Raw genomic sequence first — 14,615 nt, 5'->3', positions numbered from 1 at the left:
CATCATTCACACAATCATCACTGATAAATTCCAATCTAGACAAATGATCCGCAACCACATTCTCAACACCATTCCTATCTTTTATTTCTACATCAAATTCTTGCAATAATAAAATCCACCGAAGTAAGCGTGGCTTTGCATCTTTCTTGGCAAGTAAATATTTAAGGGCAGAGTGATCAGTAAACACAGTTACTTTCGACAAAACAAGGTATGAATGGAACTTGTCAAGTGCATACACTACTGCAAGTAACTCTTTTTCAGTGGCGGCATAATTTAATTGTGCTTCATCTAGAGTCTTTCTTGCATAGTATATAGTGTGAAATACCTTGTTTAGTCTTTGGCCGAGGACAGAACCAACCGCAGTATCGCTGGCATCGCACATGACCTCGAAAGGTAGATCCCAATCCGGTGCCACCAAGACAGGAGCCGTCACCAAGCGCTCCTTCAACTTCTCGTATGCCTGCAAACAATCCGAATTAAAATAAAAAGGTGCATCTTTCATGAGTAAAGAAAATAGAGGTTTTGCAATTTTAGAAAAATCTTTGATAAAACGCCGGTAGAAGCCGGCGTGGCCTAGAAAACTTCTAACTCCGTTTATGGACGCCGGAGGTGGTAAGTTCTTGATAACATCAACTTTCTCCTTGTCCACCTCTATTCCGTGCCCCGAAATCTTGTGCCCTAGGACAATTCCCTCTTGTACCATGAAGTGGCATTTTTCCCAATTAAGTACCAAATTCGTCTCCTCGCATCTCTTCAACACCACCTTCAAATTCTGCAAACAATCATCAAAAGAAAAGCCAAATATCGAGAAGTCATCCATGAAAATTTCAAGAAACATTTCTATCATGTCGTGAAATATAGCAGTCATGCATCGCTGAAAAGTGGCCGGCGCATCACACAAACCAAAGGGCATTCGTCTAAAAGAAAAAGTGCCGTAAGGACAAGGGAAAATGGTCTTCTCTTGGTCCTCCGGCGCAATCATAATTTGGTTGTACCCTGAATACCCATCCAAAAAGCAATAAAATTCATGACCCGCTAACCTTTCAAGCATTTGATCGATAAAGGGAAGGGGAAAGTGATCTTTATGGGTGGCATCATTTAATTTCCTATAATCAATGCACACATGCCATCCCGTAACAGTCTTAGTGGGTATTAATTCATTATTCTCATTTGTAATTACATTAATCCCACCCTTTTTTGGCACACATTGAACAGGACTTACCTATGCACTATCAGATATAGGATAGATAATACCTGCATCGTGAAGCTTAATTGTTTCAGCCTTTACTACCTCTTGCATCTTTGGATTCAGTCTTCGCTGAGGTTGCACATGAGGTGAATACTTCTCTTCCATCAAGATCTTGTGCATGCAGACTGATGGATTAATCCCTTTGATATCCACCACCTTCCACGCAAATGCACCCTTGTGTGCTTTCAATACCTCCAACAGTTTGTCCTCAATCACATCTGTCAAAGCAGCAGAAATAATGACAGGTAAAGTGTTATTCTCACCTAAGTATACGTACTTGAGGTGTGGAGGCAACAGCTTCAGCTCAAGTGTTGGTGGATCCTCGATGCTTGACCTTTGAGGGGTCAAATCCCTCCGTTCTCCTAGATCCTCCAGTCGCATCCTCATTGGCTTTCTCCATGGATGGTTGGCATTAAAGTGTGTCACTATTTCAGCTCTTTCTTCATCCAACTCCTCTTCTGCCAATTCAGTATTTATAGTGGCCTCCAAAGGGTCCCTAAGAGCATCCTACACATAGTGAGACGCAAGAGAGTGAAAAGCATCAATTCTAAAACAACTATCAGAATGCAGTGTGTGCTTAAGTGCATGAAAAACATCAAAAGTAATCTCATCCTCGCCCACTCTCAGTTTCAACTTACTCTCTTGCACATCAATCAGTGCCTTGCCAGTTGCAAGGAACGGTCTACCCAAAATCAGAGGCATCTCCGCATCCTCCTCCATGTCAAGCACCACGAAGTCTGCAGGGAAAATGAATTTGTCCACTTTCACTAGCACATCCTCAATCACTCCGCGGGGGTACTTGACAGATCTGTCAGCTAGTTGTAGAGACATCCTCGTCGGCTTTGGTTCTCCCAACCCAAGTTTCCTAAACACAGACAATGGCATAAGATTAATACTGGCACCGAGATCACACAATGCTTTATTAAAAACAACATCCCCAATCATGCAAGGAATAGAGAAACTCCCTGGGTCTTTCAGTTTCGGTGGGATTTTGTTTTGCACTAAGGCAGAGCAGCTTTCAGTCAAATTTACCGTCATGTGATCCTCCAACTTCCTCTTGTTTGCTAAGATGTCCTTAAGAAATTTAGCATAACTAGGCATTTGCATCAACGCATCGGCAAAATGAATATTGATATGCAATTTTTTAAATACCTCAAGAAATTTACCGAATTATGCATCTAGTTTTGCTTTTTTCAATGCTGCAGGGAAAGGTGGAGGGATAACAATCTTAGCCCGCGTAGTGTGTGCCGGTGTAGGGTTAGATTTTGATGTCGCATCTTGTTCATCCGGCACTTGGCTTTTCTCTTTTCCTCTAGGCTCCAAAACTTTTCCGCTCTTCAACTCAATGGCCTTCACTTGCTCTTTTGGATTAGTCTCGGTATTACTTGGCAAGGTGCCCGGCTCTCTACTTGCTATCATCTTGGCCAACTGTCCAATTTGATTCTCGAGCCCCTTTATTGATGCATCTTGGTTTTGGAGTCGAGTTTCAGTGGATGAAATAAACTTAGACATCATTTGTTCCAAGTTGGACTTTTCTTCTCTAGGAGGATCGGATCTATACATCGGTTGTTTTCCATATTGTTGTCCTCCTTGCGGTCTATTCTGATTGTTTTGACCGCCCCACGAGAAGTTGGGATGTTGCCTCCACCCAGGATTGTATGTGTTCGAATAAGGGTCATTCCTTGGGCGGTTTTGGACTCCCACTTGATTCACCGGTGCCTGATTTTGCACATAGAAGGGATTTCCATCTTGACAGTCTTTCACATAGTGCTCTCCTCCACACTTTTCACAGAATATCTCTTGAAGACGCATAGTCGTGCCACCCACATTCAAGCCGTCTATTTTCCTGTTTAAAGCGTCAAGTTGTGCAGTAATAGCAGAAAAATCAGTTACCTGGTGAACTCCTGCACTTCTCCGCTGGTTGTTCCTGTCAGATTGAGGATGATAGCTGCTAGCAGCCATTTCCTCTAACAATTCATATCATTCCTCCGCGGTCTTTCTCAACAGGTTTCCACAAGCAGCCGCATCTATCATAGTACGGTTAGGAGTAAGCAAACCATAATAAAATGTTTGAACGACTAACCCAAGTGGTAACTCGTGATGTGGGCATCTTCGTAGTAGGTCCTTGAAGCGTTCCCATGCCTCATATAAAGATTCCTGATCGAATTGAGCGAATGTTGTAATGTCTGCCCGCAGCTTCATGGTCTTGGAGGGAGGGAAGTATTTGATGAGAAAAGCTTTCGCCATGTCGTCCCACGTAGCGATCGAACCTACAGGCAAACAATTTAACCACGCTTTAGCTTTATCACGTAAAGAGAAAGGAAATAAACGCAACCTAACAGCATCATCAGAAACTCCATTGAATTTAAAAGTATCGCAAATTTCAAGAAAATCTGCGATGTGCGTGTTTGGATCATCTACTGCAGTTCCTCCGAATTGGACTGTGTTCCGAATCATCTGGATTATGGCTGGCTTGATTTCAAAGTGATTTGTCCGCACGATCGGTCTCACAATGCTAGGGCGTGCACCCTCCAACGAAGGTTGGGCATACTCCAGCATTGGTATGCGACGCGGCATCTCGACTTGTCTATTTTCACGCTGTTCCTCCTCACGTTCTGGCTCGTGTCTCTCCATCAGTTCTTTAAGCCTCTGTTGTTGTCTTCCCCTGCGGAAGGTTCTTTCAATTTCAGGATCAAACTCAAGCTCCACGTCAAGTGACTTTGGCATGCACTGGAAGAGATATCTGTGATAAAATATGAAGTGTTATCTCAAGATTAATAAAATAATGCTAAAGAAAATAACTAAAAATAAAATTGTAGATTAACAGTCCCCGGCAACGGCGCCAAAAACTTGATCGAGCAAAACTTGCACAGTAAAATCCCCAATAAAAATATGATTTTGTATGCTCAAAATTAATCGCAAGTGCACGATGTCAAGTTATAATATAGTGTACGTGAGTACGAGTATCGTTCCACTGAAGACTGTGTTTTACAATTGTTATTTTCAGTTATTGAACATTTAGCAACGAAAAGTGATTTGATTGTTTTATTACTACTAAAATCAAATAAGAATGCAAATAAAAAGATTCAAAATCAAGTAATGAGATATAATGTCTAAAATGGTTGAGTAAAATTCAATGAAAAATGGATTTGTTGGGAATCTCGGTTCACCTACCCCTCGTTAATTAATTAATTCGTTCGATCGTGATCTACGCTTCCAACAGGATTTCCTAATCTATTGAACACACTCTCTCGAGCTATGCCAAACTAATTCTACTCAATGAAGTAATTAAATATCTTTAATTATTTATCAAGAGCAAATCGCATTTCGATCTATGAAATCCCCTAGTTTTCGACCCTTAGGACTATGACTATCGGCACGTATCCAATTTCATATATCTATGTAAATTGTAGATCCGCGAATTCTACTACTCGATCCTATCACTCGTTATTTTCTCGAACTCACTCGTGATATGAAAATGTTGTTAAAGTTAGCTACGCTTTAATGACACTATAAAACAGTAGTAAAATCAAGAATAACGCACAATCAAAATATAAATTAATTCAAACCACGTTCGGGGTAGGATCCCCTTTAATCCCAACAAATAATAAAATTTAGCTACTAGAATTCATAATTAAACTAAGCAAAACAATGTTTAGAATATAACAACTAAGTTAGAAATACTAGAATTGACGAAAAACGTGAAGAACGGTGCCCGGAAAGCTTCGAGTCTTCAATCCAAGCGTGAATTCCTCTCCAAAGATTGCGGCGGCTTAAGAATGATGTCTGAATATGTCTGAATGAGACCCCAAAAATCGTCCATCCTCCTTCAATATCAACCACACCTCCAAAATAAGGTAGAGAATCGCGTACAATATTTTCCAAAAATAGGTGGCGCTCGGGCAGTAGAAAAGTACCGCTCGAGCGCCACACTTTCTGTATTCTCCCTGGGCTTGTGCAGCATTCGCGTTCGGGCGGTAGAAATATACCGCTCGAGCGCCGACTGTTCTGTCTTCGGATGCATCTTCTCGTGCCCGGGCGGTAGAAAAGTACCGCCCGAGCGCCACACTTTTTGTCTGATTCTTCTTGCTAGTCATCTTTCGCACCCGGGCGGTATAAAACTACCGCTCGTGCGCCGCCTATTCTGTCCGATTCTTCTTGGCTTCTACATTTTCGCACTGATTTTCGTTTTCCGACCATTTTTCCTGCAAATTCATCACATACAAGTGAGACATGAGAAAATGCAAACGATTACTCTAAAATGAACAAAATGTAAAAGAAATGCATGCATGCACAATGCAAACACAACTAAACCAATGCAATAAACACGTAAAAACACCACCTATCAACCGTCTTTATTTCGCACAAATAACACTGGAGCGCCACAAGGAGATACACTCGGTCTGATGTAACCCTTGGCTAGCAGATTTTCAAGCTGTTCTTTCAATTCTTTCAATTCAATAGGCGCCATTTGATAAAGATAAAATATGGTATATTAATTAAATGTTTTATTATAAAAATATACAGTTTTTGTTTTATTAAATGTTTAAATATTATATGTTTTATAATAAATTGTAGAAAATATAAGTTGTTGTGTAATTATAAGTTTTTACTATTTTTACAGGTTCGATAAAACACGAATAAACTTGGCGTTGCAAATGAGATTAAGATGATTCTTGGACCTGTAGAAAGTTGATGTTAATATCTACAATATTGATGGAAAGCATGAGATAAAAATCTTCTCACAAGTGGGATCAAATTATGCAACAAATAAAGTTACCAAAAGAGTGGCAGTTTTACCATGCTCTAGTATTTTGACCATATCTCTCAAATTACTTGGTCAAATGGTTTGAAAAAATTACCACAACTAGACAACTCAATTATCCACATGTTTCATTTTATGTGAAGAAGCAAATTCGGAGAAGAAGATTTTCAAAAGTGATGTGTATTAAAATATTAATTTCTTGGAACACCAATGAAGACTTATGTGTAAAAAATAATATTTTATTTGAGGTTGTCTCCCCAAATTTGGCTATAAATAGGGGTGTATTGTAATGTATTGAGATATCCCTCATTCTATGAACAAACCTTTGAGCTCATAATATTTCTCTCTATATTTTTCCTTTATTTCTTCATTTAAATATAATTAGCATGTTAATTTCATATTCAAAGTTTTACACTTTGAATAATGAATAGCTAACTTCCTAAAGTTGAGATGATAAGGTGAAACTCTTGGCATGATAATAAGGTTTTAAAAGGTAAGAATCTATGTTTTATATTATTTAATCATTATTTATTGTTTATGTTATATTTATTTCTTTAAGCATTTTTATACCCTACTTATAAGTGGGAGTTTTGATTTATTGTTGCTATATGTTACACTAAATTCTTGGAACCATTTAAATATTAGTTTGGTATTACCAACCATTTAAAGTGGATGCCTTGATTTATTATATATAAATATATTATAATATTAAATTCTTAGAACCATTTAAATTTTAGTTTGGTTTTACCAACCATTTAACTTGGATTCCTTGATTTACTATATATAAATATATAATAATAATATTTTCTTGGTACCATTTAAATGTTAGTTTGGTTTTACCAACCATTTAAAGTGGGAACCTTGATTTAGTGTTTACAAATATATATATAGCACAATAAATACTTGATCACATTTATAAGTTTTGGTATATATTATATATTTATGAGATAATAATTTATAACATAATATAAATATGATTATTTAATATATTGGAACCATTTTATTAAGTGGATTTCAATATTGTTCGTTAATGTTAACTTTATTAAAATACCAAGAGTGGATCCTTTAATCTCAACTACTTAAATTAAAATTTGAACAATTAAAATTTACCCATTAAATATTCAAACAATTAAAATTAAAAAGAAACAAAAACAAAACAAAAGACATTGTAGTGGACTTGTAATTACCTTAGCTTCCCTGTGGATACGATATCGGACTCACCGAATTATACTACTTGTGGACAACCTGCTCTTGGGAGTGCAACAATCAGAGTCGCAACAGTGATCACAATACCAGCTCCAACTGCTGTTTCTGTACTTGATCCATCGAACTTCAACACCCAGGGTTGAACTCCCACTCCACAAACTGGAAATCCAACATGTTCTCCAATAAACTCATCAAGTGAAGGATGATCAGTAAAAAAATCGGCGATAGCTTGGCCTTTTATTGACTTTTGTGGGTAATAGGTCAATGTAAACTCGGCCAATGCCAAAGACCATTTACCAATCCGTCCCGAGAGAATGGGTCTATTAAGCATGTATTTAATCAAATCGGTTTTAGCCATCACAAACACTCTTGATTGAATCAAATAATGTCTTAACTTAGTACATGCATAATACAGTGTTAAGCATAGCTTTTAAATCACATCGTATTTCGCCTCTACTGGAGTAAGGAATCTACTCAAATAATAGATGGATATCTTCAAGATTATTTTGAACTAGTAGACATCCAATTGATTCATGAGCAGTAGAGATATATATCTTCAAGATTATTTTGAACAAGTCACAAAAAGTTTTTGGCGCCGTTGCCGGGGAAGTATAATTTAATTTCAAGTCTATTTAATATTGTTTATAGTTTATTTTTCTTTATTTGAATTTTTATTGCTTTTGTGTGTTTTTTTTTTCTTTTTCTTTTGCATTTACATGAGCATTTGGTCACGTACACTTAGTGGTCAACTCATTCGAAACAACCCTTTATTTTTAGAAAACATGGCAGAAGAACCCATCCAAGAAAATGAAGATGAAATTCAATCTCAACATGATCATGATAGACGAAGAACACTTAGAGATCACATGAATCCTACACGTACTAGTGCACCTTCATGTCTAGTTTTTCCCCCTGATGCATCTCATTTTAATTTTAAGCCTGGTATTATCCAACTTTTACCCAATTTTCATGGCTTAGATTCTGAAAATCCATACATGTATTTACGAGAGTTTGAAGAAGTGTGCAACACATATAATGATCTAAATTGTAGCATGAACACCATTCGACTTAAGCTTTTTCCTTTTTCTTTAAAAGATAAAGCTAAAACTTGGCTACAAAATCTTAGATCGGGATCCATTCGAACTTGGGATGAATTGCAACAACATTTTTTGAAAAAGTTTTTTCCATCTCGTAGAACAAATTCTTTCAAAAGGCAAATCATCACTTTCACTCAAAAACAAGGAGAAACTTTTTATCAGTGTTGGGATAGATACAAAGAATTGCTTAATCTTTTTCCACATCATGGTTTTGAAATTTGGAGAGTTGTTTCTCAATTTTATGAAGGCTTAACACCTAAAGATAGGCAAATGGTTGAATTTATGTGTAATGGAACATTTGAAGATAAAGATCCAAACGAGGCAATTGAGTATCTCGATTCATTAGCTGAAAATGCTCAAAATTGGGACACTATAGGTACAATCGAACCCTCAAACAAGATTCAATCTCCTACATCTGGTGGAGGTATGTACACTCTGAAAGATGAACATGATCTTCAAGCTAGATTTACCTCTTTGGCAAGAAAAGTTGAGGCACTTGAATTGAAAAAGAATGGTCAATTAAAATCAGTTCAAGAAATTGTGTGTCACATCTGTGATACAAGTGATCATTTTACAAAAGATTGTCCCACTTTTCCCTCTTTTAAAGAATGTCTCCATGAACTTGCCAATGTTTTGAACAATTTCAAAAGGCCAAATTTTGAACCATTTTCTCAAAATTACAATCCAGGTTGGCGAAATCATCCAAATTTTAGTTGGAGGAATGATAATGCTGCACAATTTTCACAACCACATTTCCAAAATCAACAAAATTTTCAAAATTATGCACCTTATGTTCCTCCACCTAAAAGAAATTTGGAAGATACATTGAATTCTTTCATTGCAAAGCAAGAGTCTATCAATACTCAAACTGCTCAAACCATGACAGATTTGAAAGATACTCTTGCTAAATTTGCATCTGCACTTAATGTTCATGAGAAAGGTAAATTTCCTTCACAACCTCTGCCTAATCCCAGGATCATCATTCACAAACTGGAACTTCTGGAACTCAACCGATGGATCAGGTAAAATCTGTTATTACCCTTCGAAGTGGTAAGGTTGTGGAAAAATCCATTCTTGAACCTTGTGAAGATGATGATAAATCAACTTCAAAGGGTAAGGAAGTGGAACCCATAACTTCCGAAGAGGAGGTTCAACAGACAATGTCACCACCATTCCCTCATGCATTGAAAAATAGAAAAAAATCAAATTTGAATTCTGATATATATGATATTTTTAAACAAGTAAAAGTTAATATTCCTTTATTAGATGCAATAAAACAGGTACCATCATATGCTAAATTTTTGAAAGACTTGTGAACTGTGAAAAGAAAATTGAATGTGTAAAAGAAAGCATTTTTAGCCGAACAAGTAAGTGCAATCATTCAAAATAATAATAATTTGAAATACAAAGACCCTGGTTGTCCTACTATTTCATGTATTATTGGAGAACGAAAGATTAAAAAAGCCTTGCTTGATCTTGGAGCTAGTGTTAATTTACTTCCATATTCAGTTTATCAAGAACTCAATCTAGGCGAGTTAAAATCTACTTCGGTAACACTTTTACTTGCTGATAGATCTGTTAAAGTGCCAAGAGGTATGGTAGAAGACGTGTTGGTCCAAGTTGAAAACTTTGTATATTCTGTCGATTTCATAGTTTTAGATACACAACCTATCGAAGCTTGTAATGCAATTCCTGTAATTCTGGGTCGTCCATTTTTAGCAACTTCTAATGCTCTTATAAATTGCAGGAATGGAATAATGAAGTTGTCATTTGGTAACATGACCTTGGAGCTCAATGTTTTTAATCTTTGTAAGCAACCACATGACAAAGGAGATGAAAGTGAAGATGAAAATCTTATTGAAACTCTTGTGGAAGAAAACATTCAAGAAGGGAGTACTCGTGATCAATTAGATATTTGTTCAATTGAAACTGTTAAAGAAAATATTGAAATTGATCTTGATGATTTTATCAGGTATCACTCGTTACCAGGATCAGAGAAAGAATTTGATGCAAAATATGAGAACAAAGACGAACCACCCATATTGGAGTTAAAACCCTTGCCAGAAGAATTGAAGTATGCATTTCTTGGAGAAGATGAAACATATCCGGTGGTAATTTCTTACAAACTAGAAAGTGATCAAGAAGGTAAATTAGTTGATATGCTTAAAAGACATAAAAAATGCAATTGGTTGGACACTAAAAGATCTCAAGGGCATTAATCCACTAATTTGCACACACAAAATTCATTTAAAAGAAAATGCTAAAACATCTCAACAACCACAAAGGAGATTAAATCCACACATGAAAGATGTTGTGAAAACTGAAGTTCTCAAACTACTTGATGTTGGGATTATCTACCCTATTTCTGATAGTAAGTGGGTAAGCCCAACACAAGTAGTTCCAAAAAAATCTGGCATCACAGTGATAAAAAATGAAAAAGGTGAATTGTTAACAAGTCGAGTCCCATCTAGTTGGCGGATGTGTATTGCTTATAGAAAATTAAGCCACTAGAAAAGATCATTTTCCATTACCATTTTTGGATCAAATTTTAGAAAGAGTAGCAGGTCATCCATACTACTGTTTTCTTGATGGATATTCAGGTTATTATCAAATTCCCATTGCACTCGAAGATCAAGAAAAAACTACATTCACATGTCCTTTTGGAACATTTGCATTTAGAAGGATGTCATTTGGATTATGCAATTCCCCAGCAACATTTCAAAGATGTATGCTAAGAATTTTTTGCGACATGGTTGAAAATTGTTTGGAAATTTTCATGGATGATTTAACTGTCTTTGGGAATACATTTGATAATTGTCTTGAAAATTTGGAAAAAGTTTTAAAAAGATGCGAGGAAAAAGGTATTATTTTAAATTGAGAAAAATGTCATTACATGATTACTTCTGGAATTGTTTTGGGACATGTCGTGTCATCTCATGGAATTGAAGTTGATAAAGCAAAAGTTGATGTCATTGCCAATTTACCCCCTCCAAAAATCATTAAAGAAATTCGCTCATTTTTGGGGCATGCTGGATTTTATAGGAGGTTTATAAAGGACTTTAGTTTAATCTCTAAACCCATTTGTAACCTCTTAACAAAAGACACTGCATTTGAGTGGACTCAAGAATGTTAAAATGCTTTTGATAAAATCATTCGACATTTAACATCAGCTCCTATCATGCAACCTCCTGATTGGTCTTTACCATTTGAAATCATGTGTGATGCGAGTGATTATGCAGTTGGTTCAGTATTGGGTCAAAGAAGAAACGGTAAGCCTTATGTGATATATTATGCAAGTAGAACTTTAAACAATGCTCAAATGAATTATTCCACAACTGAAAAAGAACTACTTGCTGTAATATTTGCATTAGATAAATTTCGTTCTTATTTGATTGGATCAACGACTATTGTGTTTACTGATCATTCTGCTATTAGATATTTGTTGACCAAACAGGATGCAAAGCCACGACTGATACGATGGGTTTTGTTGCTCCAAGAATTTGACATTGTGATCAAAGATAAAAAAGGAACCGAGAATGTCGTAGCCGAACATTTATCGAGACTAGTAACAGGATCATCTTGTGAAATGACACCAATTAACGATAATTTTCCTGATGAACATCTATTTTCAGTTACTACTACACCTTGGTTTGCTAACATAGTAAATTTGCTTGTGACAGGAAAAATGCCACCGCAATGGAGTTCCCAAGATAAAAGAAAATTTTTGAATGAGGTAAAAAACTTTTATTGGGATGATCCGTATCTGTTCAAGTATTGTCCAGATGAAATTTTTCGACGTTGCATACCCGACAATGAGGTAAGTAGTGTCATTAAATTTTGTCACTCAGAAGCATGCGGAGGACATTTATCTTCAAAGAAAACGGCTGTAAAAATCTTGCAGTGTGGATTTTATTGGCCCACTTTGTTTAAAGACACCCACGAAATCTGCAAGATCTGTGAAAATTGTCAAAAATTGAGTGCGATTTCAAAAAGAAACATGATGCCTTTGAATCCTATCATTGAAATTGAAATCTATGATTGTTGGGGAATTGATTTTATGGGACCTTTTCCACCGTCGTTTGGATACTTGTATATTTTAGTTGCAGTTGATTATGTTTCCAAATGGATAGAGGCAATTCCATGTCGAACAAATGATCATAAAATCGTCATCAAATTTTTAAAAGAAAATATTTTTAGCAGATTTGGAATTCCTCGAGCCATGATAAGTGATGGGGGAACTCACTTTGTTAATAAACCATTTGCTTCATTAATGAAAAAAAATGGTATTACTCATAAAGTAACTACTCCTTATCATCCTCAAACAAATGGACAAGTTGAATTAGCTAATAGGGAGATAAAGCAAATTTTGTAAAAAACTGTTAACTCAAATAGAAAAGATTGGTCTCTGCGACTTAGTGATGCACTTTGGGCATATCGAACAGCTTTTAAAACATCATTGAATATGTCTCCCTATAGGTTGGTTTATGGAAAACATTGTCATTTGCCTGTGGAATTGGAACATAAAGCTTATTGGGCGATCAAAACTTTAAATTCAAGCATGGATGATGCCGACAAATTGCGTAAATTGCAACTTAATGAACTTGATGAACTCAGAAATGACGCGTATGAGAATTCAAGGATTTATAAAGCAAAAATCAAGTCATTTCATGATAAAACAATTCTTAGAAAATCTTTTGAGATTGGTAAAAAAGTTTTGCTTTATAATTCTCGACTTCACATATTCCCAGGAAAATTACGATCAAGATGGACAGACCCATATGTTGTAAAGCATGTGTATCCTTATGGAGCTGTGGATATTGAAAATCCTAAAAATGGTGATGTTTTTAAAGTGAATGGACAAAGGCTTAAACCATTTTTGGAAAATGAAATCTTTCAAGAAGAGTTTATTTCCCTTTCTGATCCTTAAATTTTTATGTTGCATTTAATTTTGTTTGTTTTTATTTCAGGTTTCCTTAATCTTTTTATTTTCCCGGTTAAATGGCGGATAACGGTGCTCCGTGACTCTCATAGTCGGTTAAATCAGTTTCCCATAATTGCTGATACAAAAATAAAAAAAATCATTTCTTTTCTTTTCAAAATGGATGAAATTCTCTCAAAAATTTGTAAATATTTTCAAACTGTTTCTGAAAATGTTCTTAGAAAAATTTATGCAGGAAGGTGTGAAAGATTGAGATTGCTAATGCAAAAAGGAATTCCAGAAGATATTCGTCTTCTAATAGAAGCTAAGGTCCGATTAGGAGGAGAAGTTCCACAATCATTGCTCATTCGGTATTTACCTGGATTAGGAAAAAGCACTTATGCGAAAAAGCGAAGGGCCAAAAGTTTAGGGGTTTGTCATAAGTGTGCGAGATGGACTTGTGACAAACGATGCAGATCTTTGGGATGTGTTTCCAATAACAGAGAAGATAAAATTGGTTTCATTAAGAATGGGCTGAGTAAGGAGTCTTTAGATAACATCTTATTGACTCTTGAGACGCATTCTAGTGGACATGTGCATATTGAACTTCTCCATTTATGGAAACAATTCCAAGATGAGCGTCATAGTCTTGGGAATCCGACTAAAAAAGACCATGTTTGCCAATTATAAGAAAATTGGATGGGAAGCATATCCTCGACTCATAGAAGGTGTTGAAGCCGTTTCTGGACGTAAAACCAGAGGAAAATTGTGAGCCACAATCACACTACTGTTTATATGCATGTGTTTCATTATTGTTTTTACTATTTATTCTGTAAAACATAGTACCCCTATAAAATCTCTCATCTTTCTATCTATTTTCGCAGAAAAATAAAAGAAAGTAAAAACATGGCTGGATCCTCTGCACAAACATTGAAAAATATTTGTGTATTTTGTGGGTCGAGTCCTGGAAAAAATGAAGTGTTTGTAGAAGCAGCGAATAATCTTGGAAAGATATTGGGTGAGAGAAAAATTCACTTGGTATATGGGGGAGATAATATTGAGTTAATGGGATCTGTTTCAACATCTGCTCATCTTGGAGGTAGTCAGGTTTTAGGTATTATTCCTACAGCTTTAGCTGAAGGAAATATTACAGATGTTACGATTGGGGAATAATTAAAAGTTTCTTCTATGTATGAAAGAATCACTCAAATGATTGAAAATTTTGATGCTTTTATCGCACTACCAGGTGGTTTTGGTACATTAGAAGAAATTTTTCACACTGTTTCTTGGGCACAACTTAATATCCATAATAAACCTGTGGGCTTGTTGAATATCAATAATTATTATGACAGTTTGTTGATATTTCTTGATAAAGCTGTG

The 14,615-nt window shown here is 35.9% G+C and overlaps 1 non-coding gene and 1 pseudogene across 1 annotated transcript; both read left to right on the top strand.

The window, feature by feature from the left end:
- The first annotated feature begins 3,341 nt into the window (after positions 1 to 3,341).
- LOC140818875 (small nucleolar RNA R71) lies at positions 3,342 to 3,447 on the top strand. The gene has a single exon (XR_012115106.1). It is a non-coding gene; the product is annotated as a small nucleolar RNA R71 (small nucleolar RNA).
- A 4,175-nt stretch (positions 3,448 to 7,622) lies between these two features.
- LOC140817900 (uncharacterized) lies at positions 7,623 to 13,960 on the top strand (annotated as a pseudogene).
- The last annotated feature ends 655 nt before the right edge of the window (positions 13,961 to 14,615 follow it).

The sequence above is a fragment of the Primulina eburnea genome, chromosome 17 (genome assembly GCF_022965805.1).
Source record: "Primulina eburnea isolate SZY01 chromosome 17, ASM2296580v1, whole genome shotgun sequence".
NCBI lineage: Eukaryota > Viridiplantae > Streptophyta > Magnoliopsida > Lamiales > Gesneriaceae > Primulina > Primulina eburnea.
Note: the sequence above shows the minus strand (reverse complement) of the source record. Positions and strands in the feature narration are given on the sequence as shown.